Genomic DNA, 27017 nt, shown 5'->3' on the forward strand with positions numbered 1-27017 from the left:
TGACAAATCTATACCTACACAGTATTCTAACTGGCTAAGCAGGTGTGTGTGCATGTGTGTGTGTATTGAACACATATATGGATGTGTCTTCATTTAAAAGTAAATAAATAAATCTTGGATCTTTATGCACTTATTTCTATATAAATGTTTTCAGTACACAGTATTTAAATTTGTCTTAACCTTCTGAAATCAATCATAATACATTATAGGGGTTTTTCCTTTTTTTTTTTTTTTTTTAGAAATTGTAGTCTAACTGTAATTATCACTATGGTGTTAAGATCTGTTTAGCCTTTTTTATTTCAGACACATTTGTTCTGTTTCTTTTGAAGCAGAAAGCCCCCACAGTTGATCATTGTCATCTCAAATGGCTTTTTTTTTTTGGTAAGTGTGTCTCAAATTCATTCAGCCATTTTTGATTATGTGATATTGGGGAATCTACTTTTGAGCTTTTTAAATCTTTCTAGGTATTCCAGAATGTCATAAAAAAGTGATTTAAAAATAATACATTCAATTTAAAAGCATGTTAAGAAATAATGGCATTATTTTATGTGATAGAATACCAGATTCTGCCTCCAGAAGTAAGGGACTTGACTTCTATTATTGAATAGACTGCTACCATATATTTAACACATAACCTCCTTTCAGAATTAAAAACCTTCTCTCAACCCAGAAAATCATATATTCTTTCTCCATGCAAAACAAGGTCATTGAAGGCCAGGTATATATGACAGGTACTCTGCTAGTTCCCCAATAGATTATAAGTTTTTATACCTCTTTGTTTTGTGCTGTAGATGTGTATGTTGCAATCAGCATCTCGTGCAAGGTCTTTTTTTTTTCTCCCTTGAACCTCTCAATAACAAACCCAGGAAGCATTGGCTCAGAAAATTGTCCTGTGATTTTTTAACACAGGTGATATTCCTTTGAGCTGCCAAATTTCTATACTCACTTCAGCCAGGTCCACATGCTCTCCTGCTGCATCCAAAACCTGCTCTCCAACATGTCTGAGAAATTTTGCTTCCTGATCCTTTCTTGCAGCCTGTACAATTGCTGACAGAACTAAGTGAACATCAAGGATGCATTTCTACATGCAGTCAGCCAGCCAGCCTAGCAACATCCTGCCTGAGGTTCAGAATTCTGCATTTATGTAAATTCAGACTGATCTTAAATGTAAGTAAGGCAAATAAAATTTCTGCAGCTATGAGGTGTTTGTCATGTCATTATGAATTGAGGCTGAGAAAGTTTGGTAGATGAAGGAGGTAGAGATGTCACTTACAGAATCAGGATTTGAGCCCCTTATTCCTTTAAAAACAGAGACAAAAATAGAAACCTAAAAGATAATACTATAAAGAATAAAAAAAAAAAAAAAAGAGTGAAGGATTTAGGTGCATGCATATCATAAAATTCCCTCAGTACCACTAACTCAGCTGTATTGATGACACATAGGGACTCATATTCTGCTTTCAGCAACACTTGTGTAAAGCCAGGGTACTGCAACTTCTGTCACTTTCGTGCAATTGCTCTTGATTTACACTCGTGTAACTGACAGCGTTTGACCCTTAGACTATACATATATCTTAAATTATGCATTTAGCTTCCTGAGCTGCAACTGAACAATAAGGCAGTATATATATCATCTGGTATGTACCATGCATCAGCTTAATGTGGACGTTTTAGTTTTGCAATTCTTCTACTCTTGTGCTGCCATTTTCATACTTGAAAAGGATATTAAATACATATATATATATATATATATAAATAAGCACACGCATACACACACACACATGCATGCATACACTTTCAAGAAATTTGTGTGATTCTTAGATCATGTATGGCTCCAGAAAGCTGGTAATTTTGTCACCTTTCCTAAGCAGTGTGTGCAAGAACTGGTTGAGAAATGCATGAGTGTTTAAACTGATCTTAACTGTCACTCTCCAGGTGATCAGAACCTATCTTGCTGTTTACAAGGATATTCCTGTCCCAGTTCCCTATCTCCAGAGACAAGGTTCCGCACTGAACATGTGAACATGTCTCAACACAGGATTACTGAGATGAGGGGGATGAGGGAAAAAAATAGGGGTGTCCTGGGTCCTGTGTTGGTTTTAGCTGTATTTATGGAGCACGATTCTCCTCTTCATGTGGTGGTGTCTCAGCTGTGGAGCTCTTCTTTTCCCCAGGTAAATCTGGCTGAATATTGCAAAATCCACCTTACCTCGCTGATACTCTGACTAGCTCTGACTTGTACAATTGTCCTGCAACTGTGTCCACGATTTACTGAAGACAAAAGGTGCTTCCAGAAATAGCTCAAGACATAAATAACAGACCAGCCTAGGCAGCCTGCTTTAACTTCCTCTGAAAACAACTACCCCTGAACAACTCCAAAATGTAGGGCCCCAAGGTACGTATCCTGCCCTACACTCGTGGTTTGTACAGTGGGCACACTGTAGCCACAGTGAAGATGAGGCCAAAAGCAGGGAGGTGGTATGCACCTTTGGAAATTCAGGAATGCCCCTAAGCACTTGCCTCTGTTTTTCTTTAAGTAATATTGAGCACTGCATTACAGTAGCACTTAACATTTCCACAGACTCTTCATTCTAAGGCATCTAAACCTGCAGGGTTGTATCATTTCTGTGGTTCCTGCAGGCTTCCAAAAGGCAGATATACTCTGAAAAAAGATGAAAAGTAGCAGCCATCTTTTAAAATTATTTTACTAAGAAATGAGAATAGAAATTAACTTTATTTATAAAGAAAATCAAAGGAAAAAAAGAGAAGAAATTTTAACAGAAAAGCAATAAAGTTTTGGACAGTTCACAAGGTCTAGCACCCTGTGGGCCAAACAATAAGCAATTTGTTGAGGAAGAGAGAATAAAGACATTCTTTCAGGCTGGCTGGCTGGCATGGTGAGCTGCCCATTGTGCTGCTGGCTGTGAGACCTGGGATTAGGGAGCAACTCAGGTTCCCAGGCTTGGCACCAATGGAAACTCAAGTTTATGTATTTAGTCTTTGAACAGAAGAAGAGGTCACAGTTCAGTACCATGTGGGAGCTGATCTACCAAACAGCACTAGTACTGGCTCCAGAGGATGGATGTTCGTCTGCCCATTTGGTCAAAGGTGAAATGCCCTAATAATGCCTCCAGCAAGGTAGAAAAGATGAAAAAGCTTGCAAAGCAAAGCTGGGATGGGGGAGGGACACTCAAGTCATAGATGCCAGGGAAAAAGCAAAGTACAGTCATAATGACAATCTGCTGCCTGAAAGTAGCACAGTGGGTTAGAATCAAACAATGCAAAATACACAAAAATATGTTTAAAAATATTTTTCTGAAGTTACTGGTGTGAAATTTTTTATCAGATCTATTTCCACGTTAAGAAACACAAAAGGCATGGTGTTCCTTTGCTATACTAAAACTCAAAATTTGTCACAAACCCCAGACATTTCAGTTTGCTCTTTAAAAGAAAAAAAGGTGGAACAGCAGGAGCACAGAGTAATAAAATCAATATAGTTACCAATCAAGTATATATTGCAGGATTAAGCACACAGAATGCATTCCACAGCTGTCAGATTTCCCCAAGAGTTAATAGACGGGAACAACAAAGCTACATTATCACCTGTAACGTCCAGGAAATATTATACTCTGATGACCATTAGGGATGCTAACTTAGGAACTGGCATTCTCTTCAGATAGGTGGTTGTTGTAGATTTTCCAAAAGAGGAAATCCACATTCTCTGAAATGATAACTTTTTTTTATAACTCGAAGGATCAAACCTTTTTTGACTGCCTCCAGATAACCGAATTATGTACAGAATATGCAGAATTAATTGTATGGTAGTAGCAGAAATATACATTAATAACACACATTAATAGAAGAATTTTGTTTCTTGCTGATAGTGTTCATGTTTTGATATTTTAATGTAGACGTAGATGAATTTTAATAAAGCATTGACCTGGTTTTACACTTACAATTAAAAATGAAGCTCATTGAGTCATGTACAATAGAACTCTACACTTTGTGCTTTTTTCACTTCCTGTAAGCATTCACAGGATTGAGTTTTTCCAGCATACATGTCTCAGAAGAGATGTTGATGCTTGCATGTGTGAATGTGCAATTTAAAAGAAGCAGAATGAAAGGGACATGCAACAATCTAAAAAAAAACCAAACCCAATGAATAAGTAACCAACAACCAACAGCTGCATCACTCAATTGTTCAAGCTTATTCTGTGTAGAATAAGGAAGACAAAAGTGAAGTTAAACTAACAGAAAGCCTTATTGCACAGTTTTCAGTAATGAATATGTTGAAGAGAAATGCAATCAGTTTATGAGCATCCAGGGGAAAGAAGTATCTAAATCCATCACCCTTGCTCGGGTATGATCCGACGCAGGATAGCAGGATCTGGCCTCAGGTGAATTGCTCGTTAAAGACATGAAGTCCAGCTCTACTTTCTTCAGATAAACAGAAAATTTCAAACTTAGGTTTTTCTGATGAACAGTTTTCAGGAGTAGCAATTTAAAAAAATCACCAAAGCACAAGGTTTCATGAGGATTTGAGATTCACTCCACTCTGATTTTACATTAAGCTCTTTAGTTTGATATTTCTATCTTCTTCCCAGGCAGAGAAAAGAAATACCTTTTTCACAGAATGAGACCATGGTGTGTAATCAGGCTGAATAATTATTATAACATGCATTATGAAAACTCATAATTATTGGTTGGAGATTCCAACACAAGATAGGATGACACTTTTGTTTTTTCAGTTTTTCAGCTTCTGTTGATGTCAGCCAAGCCCCATGTCCACCCCAGAAGCAGAAGACAGCACACCATGCAAGGCAGAGGGCCTGCCCTCAGCAGGGCATTCCTGATGTTTCTGGCCAGTGGTCTCTGCAAACCACTTGGCCTCAAATTCTTGCTGTGAGTTTTCCAGAGGGTTTCTTAAAGTGGCAGAGTATCTTAAGTCAAATGAATGCTAAGACTTCTTTCTGGTAGGAAAGCTGGAGGAAGGAAGGATGCTTCCTTAGTTTTGGTGGGACATGGAACTCCTGGCATCAGAGGAGACCAACCAAATTCTCCTTGCAAGGAACTGAGGGGCAAATAAACTGAGGAGTCGGTGGCATGGCCAGTGATGAGCAGAGCATGCGACATGCCTTACCTTTAGAAAACTCCTATCTGATGGTGTTATGGAGCGTACTGTTGCCTCAAGTCCTGCCTAAATTAAACAGGGTCAGTCCTTGTCTTGAAGGTTATTTGGAGCAGACACCACATCCTCCTTTAGGATTTGGCTGTGCCTGACATCAAGGGAAAGAGGGAATACTGCTTCTGCTGTGTCTGAAAATCATTGTAACAGTAATACAAGACAGCAATAATCTACTTTGGGCAGCATAGTTCAGATTAAGTTTGTTACTGAGGAACCTAAATGTGAGTTTGAAATTCTGTGCAGCCCTCCAAGTCTCCAAATCAGAGAGTATAAATCATCCACTAATAATTTTGGTGGAGTTTTTTTTATTTTATTTCGGCATAGATTAACTGTAACTTTATGCATAGAGCTTAGAGAGGAGGTTTCCACCTCCCTTTCTTGGTCATGTTGTGCCTTTCATCTTTGCTGTAATTCTGCTCCCCTCCAATGTCAGTTCTCATACATTTCCCAGCTTTGCATCTTGATGCACGTCTGTCCTGTGACTTCTGTCACCTGTGTGTGCCTGGCACAGGCCCCACATGCCACCCCTCCCTTTTTCTTTTGCTGTCTCTCTCTCTTTCTCAGACCACAGGGGCCACACGATCACCACTTTCTCAGTGTGGCATTTCCTTCTGCACGTTGCTCTCGCATGTTGTTTATCTCTCGGAAGGATTGTAGCTATAGATAGCATCAGTGGAACTGTATCTGTCTAGGAGCAGATGTCTACCTCTGCCATATCATCTTAATTGCCCTGCTGTGGCTCACCTACCAGAAGCCTTTTTTTTTTTTTTTTTTTTTTTTCTATTCTACCTTTTTTTTTTTTTTTTTACTCCTCCCCCTGATTTTTCAAATGATTAGTTGAGAAACAGCAGGACTCAGCTTGTAGGCATAGGACTCACCTGGGCACATTTAAACATGTAAGGAAAAAGAATCCCTTCAGTCCCTAACCAACTGGACAGTACTTTGCATGGTCTTTGAGGTTGCATCTTATATCTTCATTTTGTAGTGAATTAGGTAAACATTGCTGAAAAAACCCCTAGAGAAGCAGGAAATTATTATAAAAATACCAGTCTAAACCAAGGTGCTACAGTCTGGACTAGGAGGATAAGAAAGTAAATAACATGACTATGTATAACAGGGACATACTCTTACCTATTTCTAAGGTACTGACAATTCTGATTTTGTTTTTGTTTGTTTTGGGTTTTTTTTTGAGAGAAGATTGAATCACATAGCACTTCAGAAGGTTTTTCTATGTAAAAAAACCTTGAAAGACATTAATTTTGTAGTCTTAAATATAAGTGGTCTAAATTCTACTTTCAATCATTCTGGATTTACATTGATCATCAGTAAAATATGGATTTGTACTAGCTTGGGACTAAACTTTAGCTTACGGGGGGAAAAAAAGCTGGCAAATGATTTATCTGTGTTTCATCGTAATTACTTCAGGTATTTTGTAGAGGGCTGAAAAAAGTGTTTGTATCAGAAAGTTACACTTGAATTATCTATGTTCTCCACATGAAGAAGGTAGGTTTGAAAGGTATCCAGCCTTCAGTTAGCTCAGACTTATTCTTAAGTTTGCAATAAAATTCACCTGGTTTCTTGAAATTATGCTCTGGATATGGTTTATGGTAGACGTGATTTATCTTCATCCAAGAAATGTTTGGTCCTTTTGATGAAGTAACACAAGCATAGCCTTTATAACAGGGATATATATATACACTAATATACACATTTACTGTCAGTGATGAATTAAAATTCAAATTAATCAGACATTACCATGCTAGTATATGAAAAATACTACAATTACTTCAGATCACAGGCAATACAAATCAACAGAAAAATAGCACTCATGTGTTGAGCTAGAATAACTTTTATTTTCAGTACTTATATGCATATAAACTCATAAACCATAATTTTGATTTCTTATTCCTTCTATTTTAATAAGAAGGATCTTCCAACACAGAATGGGAATATCCTGGGCCCAGCATCCTGGGCCCAGCATCAGGAATGTGCCTGTCACATGACAGTTAAATTCTACTGGAGAGGTTTGCAGAAATCTTGGTAAAGTTAATTAATTTTTTTCATTCCTCCCACCTTCCCTATACCCCCATCCCCATGAGTATTATGTTTTGTTTTGCTGCATTTAAGGTCCTTTTGAGTTGTCTCCTGATTGCTGCAGTGCCTTTGGAAAAGTAGAAGGTCTTTGTGCTATATTTCAGGCACAGCAGCAGTTACAGTTTCAAAATAAGCTCAATTCAGTGCAGATTTTCCATTTGGATTTTTCTTTTCTTTATTTTTCTGCTTCAGCTCTTTAGTCCAGATTAAACTTAGCCCAATATTGCCTTTGCAAAGACAGTATCCATCATAATTATTTCCAAGGTGTCAGCAAAACAGTTTGGTTTTTTACAAAAACAACAGCAACAACAAACTAATACAGTTTTGGGAAGTGAGCTTCAATCTTTCTTGGTATCTCATCAGAGCCGTTAATTAAATTCCATTTGATATTTACCACAGGTCATATTGAACCCTCCTGTCCTCCCCTATACACACAAACACACACACACATACAGACACACAAAAGAAACCCAAACCCCACAGCTAAGAAAAGAAAGTGAAGTTTTTAAACCTATTTACAATGGTGACAGTTCTGCTTTCAGATTCTTCATTTGATTCGAGGATTCTTGATGGTGAACACACAACAGATAGTAAGCTTTAAGCAATACAGTGTTACCAGCAGGTAAAATTTTGGTATAAATACAAAGGGTAGATATTTAGGAATTAAAAATAAACACATAATTTCAAGAAAAAGCCCTAAGAATAAGCCTCAGGAATCCTACTTAGAAATATAGGTAAAATTACAAACATCAGCTAAGAATGTGGCTTGGACAGATACTTCCCAGAGGCTCCCTAATTCTGGAGATAAATATAGTTCTTTATCTGCCTTTCTCTTTAGCTTCAAAGACGTCTAGACATCTAAGCCTGATTTCAAGCAAGTGTCCCTATATCTGTACCAAGATCCCTTTTATCTGACCACCACAGCAGTACCAGGAGGTACCTACACTTTTGTAAGTTCCTTGAGATCTAAGTTAACATTCTGTTAATGTCCATCATTTACAGATACTGTATTTATTCGAATGCTGGAATTCTAAAAGTTCTAGAAAGTCTAAAAATTATTTCATTTAACTGCACTAAGCATTAACAATTAGGAATAATTATTGCTGAAAAATGTTGAGAGTAATGTGATCTAGTAACTAAGCCTCCTATTGCCTTGGGAGATAATAGTCTTAGAGCCCTGCCTCGGGTCTATCATTTATCTTATGTGGGGTTTTTCTGGGCAAATAACTAAACTTTCTCTGTGCTTCTATTAGACTTTGGATAGAATGTTAATAGTATAACTTCTTTTTCTTCCCCACCTCTTTTTTTTTTCTTTTTTTTTTAATCTTCGTTGATTAGATTTGAAGTTTTTGAAAGACTGAAGCTAGCTTTTGTTGATAAAAGCAAACTATAGAGTATCTTATAATTTCTAGCTATTCTATAATATAAATGATAAGAATAGTAAATATCTGAATGATTAATTGATGTGAAGAGGAATTTGGAGCTGATCTTAAACCTCAAATGAATCCAAATTGTTTAGATGGCAGTAGTCCAGACATTCAGAGTCATATCTGAATTTCTTTCAAGTATGAAGTGTTTGGGTAGTTCAAGCCCAAAGGACTTAATTATCTTCATGACTAAACTTGTAGTATCTCCATGGAATTGGAAATTCCTCCCTATTTATGCAGGCAAAATAGGGCTACATGTAAGAACAACGTGAATCAGGAGAGTGGGACCAGGCTGCCGTGTGTTCAGTGTCATGTGCCATGACTTAGAGACTGTGAGCTGCAGAAGGAGCACCATTCAGAGAAGTGCAGGGCTGCCCAGCACTCCTTTCTGGTCATTTCTGCCTCAGCAGCAATCCAAACCAGCTCCATTTAGTCTTTCACTGTTATTTCCAACTCATAAAAGCATTACTGTGATTTGAATTTGGCCAGAAGGTTCCTTCTTCACACTTCTTCCTGATTACTTTTTTTCTTGTTTCTGGTGTGACAATGAATTTTGGCAACTTACAGCGTCAATTGAGCCAATATCAGCATCCCGCATTATTATATTGAATACAGTATCTGGATCCATTGTTACTATGTGCACATTATAAGCCGATCAGGCATGTGCTTCTGATCATGGTTCATTGTGACAAGGACGAATTTCAGAAAACGTGTTCTGTGCATCTAAAAGAAGGTGAAAGAAGCTGGGTAGCTGAGGAAGTATTCATGATGCATAGGTACTATACACTGACTCACTGCTGATGGATACTGACTATCACCTAACACTGAAAGGCAGAAGTGAATGCAAACCTACTAAGAAGTGTCGCTGAGACCTTGCTTTTGTGAGTTGCACTGCTTAGCTGCCTCAGAAAAGAAGACATTGGGGACTTTGAGATCAACCAGCTTTCTCACTCCCAGGGTTTGCATCCCAGAACAAACCCAGCAAATTCCAGTCAGTTGTACTGATTTCTGTAGGTGAAGTCTGTATATTTGAAGATTCTCAGTGGGAGAAAAGTTTAACATAATAACCTTTTCCTTTGACCTATGCCGGAGAGATATTTCTTTTCCTGCTTTTTTTTTTTCCTTTTTGTTTTCATTTAGACTTGAGTTGCCCGTGTAGCATTTACAATATGCACACACCTTTAATGGACCATCTTTATAATCCTTGCAGACTGTATTTAGAAGAAGAAGAAACTGGGATTATATAGATCTTTGCCTAATTATAGGGACTGGAATTTGAACTATTTACTGGTCCAATTTTAAACCACTTCCATATCTAGAAGACTACTTTTGAAGATGCCCAAACCACCCCATTATCTGTTTGTTCTGTGGGGAGGACCCATTGTTCTCAAGAGAATCAGGCTGGCTCTTTTTATTAGCAAGAAGTTTGTCTCTAGCAATATTTATCACACATTTATGGTAAAAATAATGGAAATAACTTTTTTTCTGCAGAGTTGATAAAATTGTTTTCAGAAGGATGTTCTCTTAAATATTTCATAAGAACATGCTGTTTTTAACAATATTTTAATGGAAACATTTCAGTGATTTAAAATCAAAATAAAACAATTAATTTATGTTCTTTTTCTCTCCCATATTTTTCCTCTCTACACTTGTATTTTATTCTGTATTAACTTTTAAATCATATATATTCAATAGTTCAAGCTGTTCAGTGAAAAACTTTTTGATCCTAGTGAAACAATTCAACAGTATCAAAACAGATTTACTGTTTCACTTTTGTAAATAAATATTTTTAGAAGTTCTCCCCTGTTGCTCTGTGAATGTGGAGCTCTATATTTTGTCCTAGATAGATAAGCAGAAAAGGAAAAGTCAGGATTCATTCTACCGTTCCTAGCATGAAAACTGGCAGTTTGCAGGAAAAAAACAAAGGGGGGGGGGGGGGGGGGGGGGGGGGAGGAACTATCACAGGAGGAAAAAAAACCCAAACCCTCTCTTACCTTGTCTTAGACACCTCACTTGGCTTTGACGATTCACTGCATTGTCCAGCTCTGCCCCTTCAGTGCTAGTACTTTTCCTTGCTCTTCATGTTTTTCATGGTTATATGCTGCCTTTCTGACTGTCTGTCTGTACATATAGCCTGGTCATAACAGATCTATAAATATTAAGAGTTCTTCAAAGACATTTTGTCCACTAACCAAGACTTTTTGCAAAACAAACCCCTGTCTTTTAAGGTAGGACCTTCTATACAGGAGGTGACATACCTGAGATATAATAAAGTGTTATCTACCCACTGAGTAATGGAGTCGTTGGCCATCAGCATTATACAGGAACATTTATGAATTGTACCAGTAAGAGCATCTCAACTTTAGGGAAAGAAAAACATAAATTACTTGGCATGCCATTAGTGAAGCTATAGCAATAGCAGCAGGGGAGAGGGTAAAGAATCCTAAAATAAAAGACAGAGAAAAGGATAAAATCTAATTAATGGAGTTTGTGGATTGGAAAGCCTATCTGTGGTTCATTTAAACATGAATATCTAATGCAAAGCTAGGCAATCCCTTATAGTACTGACTTCTAGAAACTGTAAAAAAAGATCATGCTTTAGTCCTGCTATTACTTTACCTTGATGATTGGAGGTTAGAATATGAATGTGGTTTGAAAGATAGTACCATTTCTTTGATACATCAAAAAGCACTCTGCAGTAGACTACTACTTTAGCAGGACACTTACAGTCAAAGCTAGTATTTGACTATGCTCCTAATGTCATATTACAATGACAGAAGCTCAAGGTATATCAATTTAATCTTAGTTCAAAAAAATCTTTTAGTTCTGCTATAGTGAAGTCAAAATGGACTTTTATAGTTTTTCAGCTTGAAATTGGACAACGAACAACTTTCATAGTAAAAATGAAATGCAGAATATGATTGAAAAGGTAATCATATTCAGAGGTAAAAAATAAAGCACTTGCTACTTATTTGGTACTTAAGTTTCCAAATAGGAAACAATGCTAACAAGGATAAGATGACACAATTAAAAATCAACTCTTCTGACTAGTAAAAGATAGTGGCTCTGCATTTCTTGTTCACTTGTTTTATAATGTTTAAGAATAATGGTGTCTTTGAAATGACTCCTGATATTTCCTGATGAAAATGAGAACTAGGCCCACTTCACAGATGTTAGGTTGAACAGATTGGTATATAGCTCAGTATAATGTGAATGAGTTTTGAGTCATGTTGTAGTTTTTTAAACTTTATCAGGCTAATCTTTTGTGTTAAAAAAAAAAAAAAAAAAAAAAAAAAAAAAGTGTTCATCTGTAGAATTACAACATGTGAAAAGTTCTTACAAAGGATAGCTGTTACCAGCTACTGGTTTCACCAGACTGTAAAATGAATCCACGGAGTGAGTCACACAGTTCAGTCACAATACCTGGCAGCTAATTCATTACTCACAAAGAGATGCGGAAGCGGTGTGTACACAAGCTCATCACCAATAAAATGTTTAACAGGTCCGCCCGACTTTAAAAAATTTCCAAGTCTAGATATTATCTAACTCAGGCTTCAGTTATGTAATTTAAATGACTGGCCTCAGAGATCAAAAAAATACATACTGTAGATAATGTGGATAATTCTCTCTCTGGGTGCATATAGCTTTTTCTAGGTAACATTGCAACTGTATGCAAAGACAAAAGGTATGAAATCTTCTAACCACAGAACACAGGGGAGGTGGGCTTTTTTTTTTTTTTTTTTTTTTTTTTGTCAAACATTACATGTGGAGGCTTCTTGTTGCTCAGTTCTTACTATATTTGCTGTGTTTGATTGGGAGCCCTCATCCCAGGAAGAAAACTGCTTTCCAACCTCCTCCTCCTCAGATCTATTGGGATCCCTTAACAGTGACAACAGTGACCAAAAAGCCCCCAAGCCCCAGCTATTCATGAGTCTGTATAACTTCTCATTTTTCCTTTCCTGTCATGGCCGCAATAATGAAATTCTGCAGAGTATTGTGGAAGTAAACTATCCACTCTTTGGTTTGCTTAAGAGGTAGTTTGTGGTCGGGTACCAAGCAGATGTGTCGAATTACCTAACTTTAATTTCAAGTAATTGGTGAACAGAATTACCCTTGGGGTTGAGGGAATTATAAACAATGCAACTCCTGGTACGTTTCTCCCCTCTGGATAGAGCCAAGTGGAAATTGCTGCTAGTGGGTATGTTACAGCTGCTCATGACAGTCTGAGAAGGTGGATATTTGCAAATAATACAGTTCTTGACCCTCGCGGCTTGGTAATGAAAGAAAAACTATCTGAAGTACTTTACTGGGGTTTTGGTAAGCACTGTCTTTCTTTCCTGTGATTTCTGCAATGATCATTTAAGTGTTGGTAATATTTTAAGACAATTTCTTTTGAATAAATTTTGATGTGCACAGAATTAGCCTAACAAAAAGGACAATCCAGACCTGACCTCAAATGCAGCTACTTAGCTAATGCTATGTCTGTAAAGGAAACATAAGGCTTATACCGACTAGGCAGAAAAAAAAGGAATAATATTCCTGATATTCCCTGTATGCATTTTGTTGATCCTAATTGCTATGAAGTGGACAACGCGGAGGAATTCATGTGTTTTTCACTTCCCAAAAGACTTTCTGAGAACACACAGCCCTGATGAAGCTCTATTTCTGTTGTCAAATTCAAAGGGACTGATTCTCATATCACTTGCACTGTGTATTTCCTTGACTTGAATGGGTTTAATTTTGTTTTATATAGAAAACGTCAACACACTCTCTTCATGGTATCCTATTCTGGACTCTCCAAATCAAGAAGTAAGGATAATTCAAATCAGTCTGAGATAAATACCTGAGTTCAAGTGGTCCCTTTCAGGCTTGATTGGCATTAAGTAGGAACCCAGCAGGTCTGTCAAATCCTTTCTTAATATGAACTAGTCAGATTACTATGGATATCTCCATCCCTACACTTTATGCATTGCTGTTTCCTCTGTTGCTCTGATCACTGCTGAGACTGATAGGATTTTGTTGCTTTTAAAGCAAACTGATCATCCCCTGAGCCACCTGACCCCTTAAGGGACTTTATGAAACTGTTTCTTGACCACAGAACTAACCACCAATTGCTGAGTCAGGTGCATAGGCAGAAGCAGAAGAATGATGACCATGTAATTTTGAAAGTCCAATGGTAGAAAGTTTATGTATTTGTATTGGTATTGCTTTAACACTTAACAAAATACACAAACTGTATTCAAACCCTCAAACTGAAAACCTTGAAAAACACTATGCAGATATACAAGCCAAAGCTTGATAATTAAGAAATCAGCTATCAGGACACACAGCCCATGGTAAAACAGAGCAGGACTGAGGCTCCCTGTGGTCTGATAATGCACTTCTAAGGAGCACAGAATAAAAAGTGACACAGTCCACTGCATTTGAGTAAAGAAAGGCTCTTAGAATGTTAGCGTGTTATTGACAAAGGTGACAGCTGACCAAAAGTTGTAGACCCCAGATTTTGTGGAACAGCCAACTACAGCACTGCTTAAAAAAAAAATAAAAATAAAAAAATAGGAAGAGTCCAGTGTTCAATAGACTCTACTTATATTACTCTGTGGTTTAGGTGGTGAATTTAGATGGTTTGTAAGATGAAACAAACTACTAGGGGGAAAAAGAAGCCTTTATTTTTATGTTCTATATATCTTTTCAAGGCCATTTTCAATGGATGGAGGCAACCAAGAACCATAATGTGAGGTATTGTGTGGCTGTGCTGTAAAATAAAAAATTGAATTTGAATTCTTATAATACAAGAGATGAAAGGCATCACTGTGTTGATGTCTACATCAAGTCTGTAGTAATGAAGAGTGGCAGTCCAGACCCACTCACCAAACAAAGAATTGGGTTTGCATAATGAAAGGTTTATTTCAAGAGAAAGAAAAGTCAGATAGGAGATTTTTTACTTTCTGGTGCCACGGGACATTCGGTGTCTTACTAGTTCAACAGGTTTTGCCCTTAGCTGCTTGTCAGGGCTTGTACATCGCCTCCATTTTGTTTGGTAACTGTTTATAATTTAACCTGGAATTGGTCTCTTTTATTTGCAAATGGTCTCTGCCTTCTTCAGTTTAAGGTACAACCCATAACTGTGTGTTTTTGAGTGTGTGTGCTAATGAGTTTTGCCTTGCAAGCACAGAACTGTTAGTCCATAAGGACAGCAGTGTTTGTGGGGGTTTTGTGGGGATGTTTCTAAGAAAAGCCAAAAATACCCCATGGTCAATTTCTGTGGTTTTCAGAATGCATATGAGAGGCTGGGAGTCAAATCTTGGGCTTGCACATACTGTTTTATTCCAGTTGAGATCAACAGCAGATAGGGGTTTGGCCCCAGGTGTTTAAAGCCTTTCCTTCCTTTTTAACTACAGCTTGCCTTATCGGCCCCAAACTGTTTCAAGCTCGTCAGCTTTTAACTGTGGGAAACTGAGTGAGCAACCAACTGAAGCCCTGACTGCTCATGGGGAGCTGCTGCTGCTGCTTTGAATGTATGTCCATGCCACTTGCTCCCCAGCCCTGCTTCCTTCTTGCAACAACCTTCAGCAGCACATGCCCGCCAGCGAAGTTACCCCATTTTTAGTGCACCAAAGCCACTTAGCCAACTGCATCACAGCATTTGAGCTGAAGTGCCTGGACTTTCTTTCTCAGCTGCTAAAAGTTTTCTTTGGAGCCTTATTTGACTTATTCCTTTATTTAATATTGAGCTGTCCATGAGCAACTGGAGGAGACAAATCTCATTCTCTGAGAATTTCAAACTTTCAGGAAGTTATAAGGCAGGAGATTCTGCAAGCTGAAGATTTTCCTTTTTACTTTTGTTCTAATTTATTTCTCGTTTAGTGGTCAAAGTTAAAAACTCTCCCTTAAAAAATCGTATTTCCAGCGGTGCGCTTGCTCCAAGCATTAATTCGTTCATGATTGCAGTACAGCTTCAGACTAAGTGAAGGATTTTCAGTTTACTCTGTTATTTCATCCACTTCCATGATAATACTGAAGTAATGTCACTAGTACATTTTGGTCCTTTTCATACTCCCTGCACTGACAAAATCAAGCACCCAAAAAATGTGTAAGTCCTCTGAAACATCAGACTGATTTAAAGAAGTAAGATAATGGTTTTATTATTTTCAGAGGGTTTTTTTTAAGTTTTAGAGTTTGTTTTCACCAAAGTTTCAAATTTTATTTGTGCAATACATGCTAGAAACATTTTATTTTGTTCTTCAAGCTGAAATTCTTGTGAAATCACTTGACTTCAGTAAATGTGAATGTAAAACTATAATAAAAAACCCACAATGAAATTCTGACAACTCTCAACAGGTCTCCCAGGTTAATAAGAGAATTTTGTCATCAAGACACATTAAAAAAACAAAAGGACAATACATTTTATAGTATAAACTCAACACTGCCATTTTTATAAAAAACTAGTGTCTTTGTAGCCTAGAACTTCTAATTTTTAATGAACTTTACAATGTCAGCCTTAGTTTAATCCAGTCTTCTGCTTTGCCTCAGTCTCAGTATGGCTATGTCTTCTGATTTCCCCAGATCTGGTCATTCTGATTTGATATGTGATTTCTGTATTTCTGTATGAGTAATTTCTTCTGTGGCTTACAATGCTATTCTTTCAGTGAAAAAACATCTTTTTCACCTCCTCTACTGTACGCATTTTAAGGTTAGTAAGGAAATGTAGAGTGCTAGATAAAACTTCTGTTGGCCACAGGGTTTGTTTGTAATGTCATAGATTCATTTAGGTTTGAAAAGACCTTTAATCTCATTGAGTCCAACTGTTAACCTAGCACTGCCAAATCAACCACTAAACCATGTCCCTAAGTGCCACATCTATTCGTGTTTTAAATATCTACAGGGACAGTGATGCAACCACTTCCCTGGGCAACTTGTTCTGATGCTTGACAACCCCTTCTGTGAAGAAATTTTTCCTAATATTGAATCTAAACCTCCCATGGTGTAACATGGGGCCATTTCCTCTGGTCCTATCTTGGGGGAAGAGAATGAGACCCACCTCGCTACAACCTCCTTTCAGGGAGTTGTAGAGAGTGGTAAGGTCCCCCTGAGTCTCCTCCTCTCCAGGCTAAAGTACCCCAGTTCCCTCAGCCGCTCCTCACAGGATTTGTGCTCCAGATCCTTCAGGAATCAGCTTCGTTGCCCTTCCCTGGACACGCTCCAGCACCTCAGCATCTGTCTTGTAGTGAAGGGCCCAAAACTGAAAACAGTATTTGAGGGGTGACCTCACCAGTGCCGAGCACAGGGGGACGTTCACTGCCCTGGTCCTGCTGGCCACACTATTTCTGGTACAAGCCAGGATGCTGTTGACTGCCTTGGCCACCTGGGCACACTGCTGGCTCATGTTCAGCTGGCTGCCAGCCAAGACCCACAGATTATTTTCTGCCAGGCAGCTCTCCAGTCACACTTCCCCAAGCCTGCAGCGCTGTGTGGGGCTGTTGTGGCCCACGTGCAGGACCTGGCACTAAGACTTGTTGAATCTCACACAACTGGCCTTGGCCCATTGAACCAGCCTGTCCAGATGCCTCTGCAGAGCCTACCTGCCCTCAAGGTCAACACCCTGCCCCCAGCTTGGTGTCATCTGCAAACTTACTGAGGGTGTACTCAATCCCCTTGTCCAGATCATTAATAAAGACATTAAACAGAACGGACCCTGGTACTGAGCCCTGGGGAACACCACTTGTGACTAGCCACCAACTGGATTAAAGTTCATTCACCGTCCTTCTCTGGGCCTGGCCATCCAGCCATTTTTTACCCAATGAAGAATATACCCATACAAGCCTTGAGCAGTCAGTTTCTCCAGGAGATTGCTGTGGGAAATGGTGTCAAAGACTTTGCTAAAGTCTAGGTAGACAACATCCACAACCTTTCTCTCATCCACAAAGCAGGTCACCTGGTCATATCAGTCCCAGCAGGATATCAGGCAGGCAGGCAGGACCTACCTTTCACAAACCCATGCTGTATGGGCCTGATCACCTGGTTGTCCTGTACATGTTGTATGAGGGCACTCAAAATAATCTGCTCTGTAACCTTCCCCAGCACTGAGGTCAAACCGAGAGGCCTGTAGTTCCCCAGATCTTCCTCTGGCCCTTCTTGTAAATGGGCATCACGTTTGCTAACTTTCAGTCAACTGGGACTGTCCTGGGTAGCCAGGGCTGCTGGTAAGTGATGTGAAGAGGCTTGGTGAGCACTTCCGCCAGCTCCCTCTGTACCCCTGGGTGGCTCCTATCCAGCCCCACAGACTGGTGTGTGTCTAAGTGGTGTAGCCGGTCCCTGGCCATTTCCCCTTGGGTTGTGGGTGCTTAATTCTGCTCCCCATCGCTGTATTCCAGCTCAGGGGTCTGGGCACCTGGAGAACAACTGGTCTTACTGTTAAAAACTGAGGCGGAGAAGGTATTAAGTACCTCAGCCCTTTCCTCATACTTTGTCACTATGTTTCCCTCCACATCCAACAACGAATGGAGATTCTCCTTAGCCCTCCTTTTGTTGCTAATGTATTTATGGAAACATTTTTAATTGTCTTTTACAACAATAGCCAGATTAAGTTCTAGTTGGGCTTTGTCCCTTCTAATTTTCTTCCTTCATAACCTCATGGCATCCTTGAGTCCTCTTGAATTGCCTGCCCCTTCTTCCAAAAGTCATAAACTCTCCTTTTTTTCTTGAGTTCCAGCCAAAGCTCTCTGTTCAGACAGGCTGGTCACTCTGGACTAAGGGTTCTGAGAGTTAATAACCCTCTAAGACATCCCCAGTACTACTTTTATTTTGCCACCACTGGTAGAGGGTAGAGGTGTTCATACAGTGTAAACATGAACCTGTCCTCTGTCTGAGTCCCACCAAACTAAGGAGTAATGAAAAGCATATATTTTGATCTGGCTGAGAATGAAACCATGGTATTATTTCTTTGCAGAGTCATAGCACAATGTCTTTTTCTGCTCTTTCAGTCAGGTAAACATTATAACCTTGTTGAGCCATGTTTAGTCATGCACATTTTATAAAAGGTTTGGGTTTGGGTTGTTTTGTTTTGTTTTGTTTTTTCCTTTGGTAAAGGCCTTTTCTAATTACCAGAGAACACAAACTCTGTTCTGCCTTAGGAATGTTTAATGTTCCAGCTTGGAAAACAAATTAAAGAAGAGCTCCAAAGATGTAAAAATCGCATTGGTTAACAACAAAGAAAACAGATTCTTATAACACACAATAAAGCCAGGGCATGAAGAAAGATAGCAATACAGAAATATTGAGACTCACGTGATGCCAAATTACCAGCCACTCTCCTCTGTCCGTTCAACCAGAGAACGAATATTATGGCTTTTCATGGAAGGGACTTGAATTAACATATATACAATTTACCCCTCTGAAATACAGTGGTTGAAACAAATATGACTAGGCAGGTAGAGGTTGCGATAAGCAAGCTAAAGTGTAAAAAAAAATATTAGGAAGCTAAAAAAAAAAAAAAAAAGCTTGACATATCACTAAGGAGTGAGAAACTCCCTACAATATAGCAATTCTCTGAACATGGAAACCTCACCTTCAATGATTCTTATAGTCTATATGGCGTATATTATTTACATCTGATCATTCAGTTTGGTAAAACAAAAAAGCACCATCTGCCCAACCACACTTTCCTTCCAGGAAATTGAAATGAGAACGGATGTTGTCTTTCGTGCTTATTTTCATTCTTTTGCATGTTTAACTCAGTACAGTCAGTATATGCTCAAAAAGAAATGTAAACCAACATATTCCTTAGCCACTCTTTCACAGTGCACACAGTAAAGGGGGAAAAAAAAAAAAAAGAAAGGATAAAAAAAAGAAAGAAATAAAAGCATAGAAACATTTAAAAAATCCAACTTGAAGCAGAATTCCAAGCACAATTATCACAATTAGATCATGGGGACACTCACTGCCTATGTTCCTATGTTCCTTGGCAGCTGTTTTTTCCTATAAAGTGTATAGTCAAGCAGATTAAAAAAACAGCACAGGAGAATAGTCAATTAAGCAGGGAGTTATTACCCCTTAGAACAAGATACTTGTTCTACCTTTGAGATTTCTGGAGTGTTAGAGGTAACGGAAAGCCCCATCTTTCCTTCCATCCCCCAAATAAGCAGGGTTGTGTGCTTACGTACCTAAGCATATATGTCAAAAAGGTGATGCAGAAAGGCTTCCAGTTATATTTTGATGTATAGACATGGCAGTAGGGTTACACAGACTGAGTTGTGGTAGCTAGAATTTTTACCTGCAGTCCTCAGAACATTTTTCAACATCTGCCTGTCCATTTTTTTGTGTTATTTTTTTTAATTTTGTTACTCTTTGTGTAGTTAAAATTAAGGAGCAATGTGCCTATCAGGCATAAATAGTCAGGCTGCAGTCATATCCTCCAGGGAATGCTGTTCTTCCCATACTCATTTTACAGAAAGTGTCTGTATATATGCAGTTTAATCCTCATGTTTGTCTGATCATCTGTGAGTGCCTGTGAAGTCAGGAGGAAGGATGATGAATTGCCTTTACAGTCCTCACTACCCTAGGATAGCCAGAGACAGTTTTTGGCACCCAGTTTAAATAAGGATAGCCACAGATCTGCCCAAACCTACACGAAACTAAGGCAGCTTACTCACTATGAGCTGCCCCACCGATTCACTAGCTGGCGTGCGTTGTCCCTAATTGAGCTTCCCCCCATGACCCCTTCTTCACTAGATGTTCACTACATGCCTATGTATTAAGTACACCTCCTAGTGGCTGTGGAACAAGAAGCCAGAAATGGCTCAAAAACCAGCACAGAGCATGCACTGAGTGAATGACAGCTGTGAACCAACGGACATCTTCCCCTTGCCCTTCTGGATTGTCCACGTTTTCCTTGGCAGAAATGTTAACAGTTAAAGTCCAAGTTACTAGTCACAGTATTTTCAGGGATTGGTTTCAAGACTAAAAATGACCAACTACTAATTCTGGATTTTCATGAGAATTCTAATTGCAATCCCAAAAGATTTTACACTAAACCCAGAAGTTTCTTCTGATAGTGGGAAAAGAGGACATTTTTGAGAGGATGGTCTGTTGGGGAGTCTGGTCTGCAAAAGTTTGTTTTCAGTGCCTGCTTTATTGCAGCCATCCTGTATGACTCTATACATTCCTTTGAGGGTTTTTTGCCTAAGTGGTGTGACACAGGTGTTGAAGAAATACCTCAACAAACCAAAAAGCAAAATATCTTACCACAGGTACAAACCCATACATCGCAGCCTTACTGCTCATAGTGCCTCAGCCCCTCTGGCCCAAATCCTGAGAAGCCTTTGAAACAAATTAGGTGCCAAAGTACTTTTGTGACACAGGCTTCTAGGCCTTCATTTCCCATGTCTAAAATACACATAATAGATGTTCTTCCTTACACAGATGGCCTAAGGATATTCATTAATCACATTAAGATTGTGAGGTGCTCAGCTACTATAAATAGCAGAGTTGCATGAGCTCCAAGATGATGGTTACCTAGGAGATACATGGATCAACACATCCCTAGTTTGCCCTGCCGTTCCTTGGGGATAGCATGGCCATGCTTTTTACTGATCAGCACCTCCAGGTTTTACTGCTGCTCTGGTCAGTGCCAAAACCACACATAGAATATGGCTACGGACAAGGTAAAAGCTGTCTTCTAATTTGCTGACTTTCCCCCTCCTGTCTTCCCCATCAGGGAAAGAAGTCTCAGTGCCCTGCATTATCAATTAATAGGCTTTAAAATGCCCTTTTGGAAATTTTAACATTTTTATTTTTAATTAGAGTAGTGGAAAACAAAAAGCCTGCAAAGCTACCTGCTTCTATGCTGCGCTTTAGCTCAATAATAAAAAACTCAGCTCATTTAAATCAATTTTATGTTAAAAAAAACCCCAAAGGCCGAGTGCTTTGCTTGTGGAAAACCTTGATGGAGAAAGTGCAGCAGAGAAGAACAGAGAATGGGACTGCCTGTCTAATCAGGATGTACCACTGCACTGAGAATTGCTCAGCTCTATGGTATAGACCCTGAGCTGCTAACAGATATCCTTCTTTAGCTACAAGACTGTGCTTTTGGAGTAAAGAAGATCACAACTCCATCTGTACTGTTGCTGTGATGTACTGAGTGGGAGTTGTGTACAGGACAGTGAGAACTGTGAAGTTCGAAAGTGGCCATGGATTTATTATAAAGAGAACTCTCGAGCTGTTTGGTGGGGTTTTTTTTTCCAAAGCTTATCTTGAATGAAGTGTTTACTGGGTTTTATATGTGCAGTTAGCTGAAAAAATGTTTTCCATTTCCCCATCTTTTTTACTTTTAGATGCCAAGCATAAATAAAGATTCCAAAAGCAAATATACCACAAAATGTAGCTCTTTTGGTGATACTTCTGACTAGAAGGGGGAAAAATCTGGTAAGAAGACTAACAATATGAGATTTATATGCCAGTACCACAAGCTCGGTACCTCTGCTCATTTTAACCCTGAACTTTTCCTTTTGAAGGTTGAATAGCACTGATTATAAAAGCAAGGACAGATCCTAAAGAAACTCACAGAGAGGGTTTGAAACTCTTTGGCGGAACTTGGATGTTTCTAATGGAGAGATTCAGAGACTGAAAGCCATTCTGAATGTTGATATGGATGTTGATCTGGTTCCACTGTGATTTGCAGCTCCTTATGGAAGAATGTAAGAAAGCCCTTCTAGGCCATACCAGCAGCCTGTCCAACCCAGTGCTCTGTTCCCAGGCACAGCAATCGGCACTACTCTTTAGGGAAATCCCACAAACCTGGCTGTATTCTGCAATCAAGTCCCATCCACAATGATTGGATTAGGGCTAGTAGAGGGTACACCTTCACTTAATCCTTTTAGCATCCCTTTATGGACCTGTGGTCCATGATAAAAAAGCCAGAATTAAAGCCCCTTAAAAAAATTAAGTCCTCTAGGGGTAACACTGACAAGCTCCTTAGTCTGTTAGCCATGTTGGGTGCTGCTTTAATAAGGGAACTCCAGTCGCACTGTGAAGCAAGAGCAATGCCTGACTGCGATATCACTGTCATGTGAATGAGTTGTCCCAGTACTGCAGAGTCTGCTCTTTACTGTGAGCAGAGACACATCAATACTGAATATAGTGTGTTAGCAAAACAGAATGGAAATCTTTTAGGTGAAGAATAGTCTCACTGATTGCTTTGCTCTACCAGAATGGGGTGTGTTTTCAGGCATTCTGATAAATGTGTGCTATTTTTCAGCCATTCAGTGTGAAGTGCTGTAGGTTTCATATAAACTTTTATTGCTCACCACAGGCATGGAAGGATTGATTACATTGTTTGGGGATTTCCTAACTTCTGAGACTGCCTCTTTAGCCAGCCTTAATACAGTGTAAGGAAGGAACAAAATGCTACAGTGCTACTCAGAAGCTCACTTTCTGCCTTTGTATTTTTAGGATCATCCCATGCGGTTTGGAATAGGGTAGCCAACAGTCAGTCTCATCCACATACCTTCTGAAACATCTCTGATGCCTGAGGGCAGCTGGATTGTTAGTGACGAATATAATGGTGTCCTGCTACCAGTAAGGGGAATAAATGATAGCATTTAAGGGTTATTTCATGTTACTGCTCCTGCTTTTGCCTAGCTGTGACCATTGCTGAAACAGAAGCAAAAGCCTGACCTTGGAATTGGAGTGATATTGGTCTCTGAAGTGTGCAAGCAAATTTTGGTGAATCTGTGTTGAAATCTGCTTAATGTAGGGGGAGTCAAGAGCAGATGATAACTTTTTTGAGGCAAGCAGCTTAACGTGCTTGGAAGGAGGCCCCTCTGAGTGGGGCAAATTCATGCTGAGCCCTGACAGTTAACTCAGTGAATTTGTAAAATACCTTAGGGTTTCTGATATCACCTCTCTCCAACTATGACTTAATGATGTAGTCTAGTTTCACCCATTTCTGAGTAGGCCTTTCTCATTTTCAGACCTCAGGCTTACTAGAACTCTATTTTACCAGTTCTCAGATCATATATTGAGTTGGGCATTTTGCTTTTCTGTGTGATTTTTTTTTTAAATGTTTACTTTATCTGTGGTTACAAATTAAAAAAAAAAAAATAAATAAAAGGTTATATACGTGATTTAAATTTCTTGTGATTTTTACTAGGACTGGTTATAGTCCTCACAAAGCTACTAACCTGGATTTCAACTACATTACCACTTGAATCTTCTCAATTTGTACTATTGTTTCATAAAGAATTCTTGTCACCAGTATTTGCTAGTTACATGGTGCCCTATCCTGTTCTTGGTGACTGGGCAAATGTCAGGAATAACTCCTTTAAAATGAGTGTTGCTTTCATTGGTAAAAATCTAGCAGAAGGAGACTGGCGCCCTAGGCATTATGAACAATACAGGCTTTCAATAAATAAATAATTCAATTCAATTAAAACAAATGTCTGCCCTGATGTACCACAGTTTATAATTTCTTTAATAAGCATTCTTGGTAGGTGTTTATGGGAAGTGATCCTCAATAAAAGCTTGAAGGAAGGTTCAGTAAGAAAGCAGAAGTTGTGGTGCCACCTTACTTTCCTGTCAGGAGAGAGTGGTATAAAGCTTCAATGGAACTCCAGCTCAGAATAAGCCTGCAGAGTTCATGTTGTGTATGGAAATGCAAGTTTGGACTACAGGTACATATGGGACACTCTTTCCTGGAAAGGCTCTGCCCAAAAAGAGACAGTGGGCAAAGAACAAGATAAAGAGCTAGGAAATGATGCAAATCCTATGCTACTGTGTCTACTGGTGTCCTCACCCATGTGCAAAGATGTAGATGCACTGAAGTTGTTCATAGCAGCCTTGGCTAGCTCTATGCACTTCTGGCCTCCCATCAGCAAAGCTACAGATTCAGACACAGCCCAGTAGACAACAATACACCAAGCCAACTGGCTCTGCAACCATCTATTTAAGTCCCTGAGCCTAATGTTTCCTACTGGCTAGTTGCCTCTGGAGGTTTAGAGACAGCCTTTGTGCACAGACACGGGGATAGAGTTTACACTCAGTCTACTGGCCTGGGAACAGGATTTTCCTCATACATTCCTGGCATCTTTATCACTTTCAGACCAAGTCTGACCATACCCCTAACTCTATCCAAAATGTGGATACGTGACTCAGCCGGGTTGTGTTAAAAACCCCTGGGGGAGGCTCACCGTTCTGTTTTTCTGCATGAATAGGTATGTGGGAGGGTAACAATGTGTTGAAAAGTGAGAACATTTAGGGACAGAATCTTCCCAAGAGTGAGTGCTCACACTGCCTACCAAAGCGGCTTGAGGGCAGGATCCAGCCCTTAAATGTTGTCAGACATCTGGGCAAACAAAACTGTTTAGCTCAGACTGCCTCCATTTTTCCTGCTCAGAAAGTGCTCAGCCTAAAATGTCAATTTTTGAAAGTAAAACCTGGGTGAGCAATTGGATCCTTACCCTTGCTTTTCTTTGAGGAGACATTTACGGTCTCGCTTGAAACCAGCCATCAACTCAAAATGAGATTCGCATGATGCGAACTAGACCTGGGCTGAAGCCTCAAAACTCAGACCTGGATCTAGATTTCAAATGGTGGGACTGGGGATGGGGTAACAACCTACCTAATCCAAACATGCATAAATCCATATGTCTCCCAGTTGTTTTTTTAAACTCGCCAAAACACCACATTGATTTCAGCTTATAGACATTCCTTTGGGCATTTTTCATGAGAGATTAACTTAACCTTATCCTGTTGCTATTTACTCATCACATGCTGTCTCAGACAGGCATGTGATCCTCTCTACAGAAAGTCTTCACAAAACAGTAAAGAAAATAGTTAATCTGTACAATTTCCACTATGCTACAGCCAGCAAAAGGGAAAAGGAAGAAAGCAAGCAAGCAGAGATGCAGAGAAACCAGTCCTATTTCTTGTCATACAAAGGGTTGCCAAGTAGTTTTAATTTACATAGATGACTTAATGATGATTGTATGATACATAAAAATACTGCCACCCACCAGAGATACATTAAAACTTTTATCAATATGTCTCTTTTACTATCTATTGGACTGCAAAAATGCAGAGATCATTGGGGGAAAAAAGCTTGTCAGTCACCAAAAAACAACTCTGTGACCTTTTTAGATTAAAGGAAAAAGAAAGAAAGAAAAAAAAAAAAAGAAGCAACAAAACCCCTTCTATTAGTATCAACATGATTTAAATTTACATGAACAAATAAGCTGTTTCACACAATGGAAACAAGTAATAAAGGATGATGAGAACTGTGACCAGCCTGGGACCTCTTAAAGGCCCCTCTGGACATGGCAGGAGCCTCCTTTTTCTATCTCTGGGACAACCACCCACACTGGTCTAACTACCTTTTTAAATTCATATCTAGAACCACAAGCTGCCTCATGGGATTAAGCACAGTATGCTTTGCAAATTGAAAATAAGATAGCTGTTAGGAATATAAACTTGCCTCTATGATTACAGCAACAAACTATGGCAAAACATTAATTTACATCTATTATAACAGTGAAACAAAGCCCAGGATTTTCTTCGTGTTATAGGCAAGAGATAAATTTGCAAAGGTGAAATTCTAAAAGGTGCAGGTTCTAATGAGGGAGGTTCTTTTGCAGAGCAGGTAACTGGCAGGATGTCATCAGCTCAAAGTTATGAGGCTTCAGTATATCATTAAATTTATTTACCATAAAATGGATTAGGGTTTTTTTTAATAGTAAAACTATTCATAGGGAGACAAAGTTTATGTATATCTGAGGGGTGGAAGGCATTTGTGTGGCATGAAACAGTGCAGAGCAGTTGCAACAGCAATCCAGTCATGCCTGGGTCTAGGATTTTTAAAGGTGTTTTATCTGGTAGAAATGAATACAACATTTACAAATTGAAAATAACTCTGTAAACTCAGATAAGATTGTCTTGGTAATATTTTACCAAGGAAGCAGCTCACCGCTGCTTACTTTCAATTAGCCATCTAAATCATAGCCTATACAAAAAGCAATCCCTGGTGCCTTGCAATAGAAAAAAAAGAAAGTTAGACTAGTTCCTAAGAGTTTTGATTCATGTTACTGAATATGGAAGATCTGTAATCTTCTCCTTGGAGTCTATAGTCTAATGTAACTGCTTGAAAGTACTTTCCTTCTGCTGCCGGCAAAGATATTTTTTTTTCTGAAATGAATGGTGATACATTATAGATAACCCTTCCCGATTAATTTTGTTTTGACTTTAACTTTGGAATAAGAATATAAGCAGTAAAGTAGTTTCTCCCCAGACAGTAACTATACTGTTATTTTTGGACCATATTG

Source organism: Falco naumanni, chromosome 7 (assembly GCF_017639655.2).
Source record: "Falco naumanni isolate bFalNau1 chromosome 7, bFalNau1.pat, whole genome shotgun sequence".
Taxonomy (NCBI): domain Eukaryota; kingdom Metazoa; phylum Chordata; class Aves; order Falconiformes; family Falconidae; genus Falco; species Falco naumanni.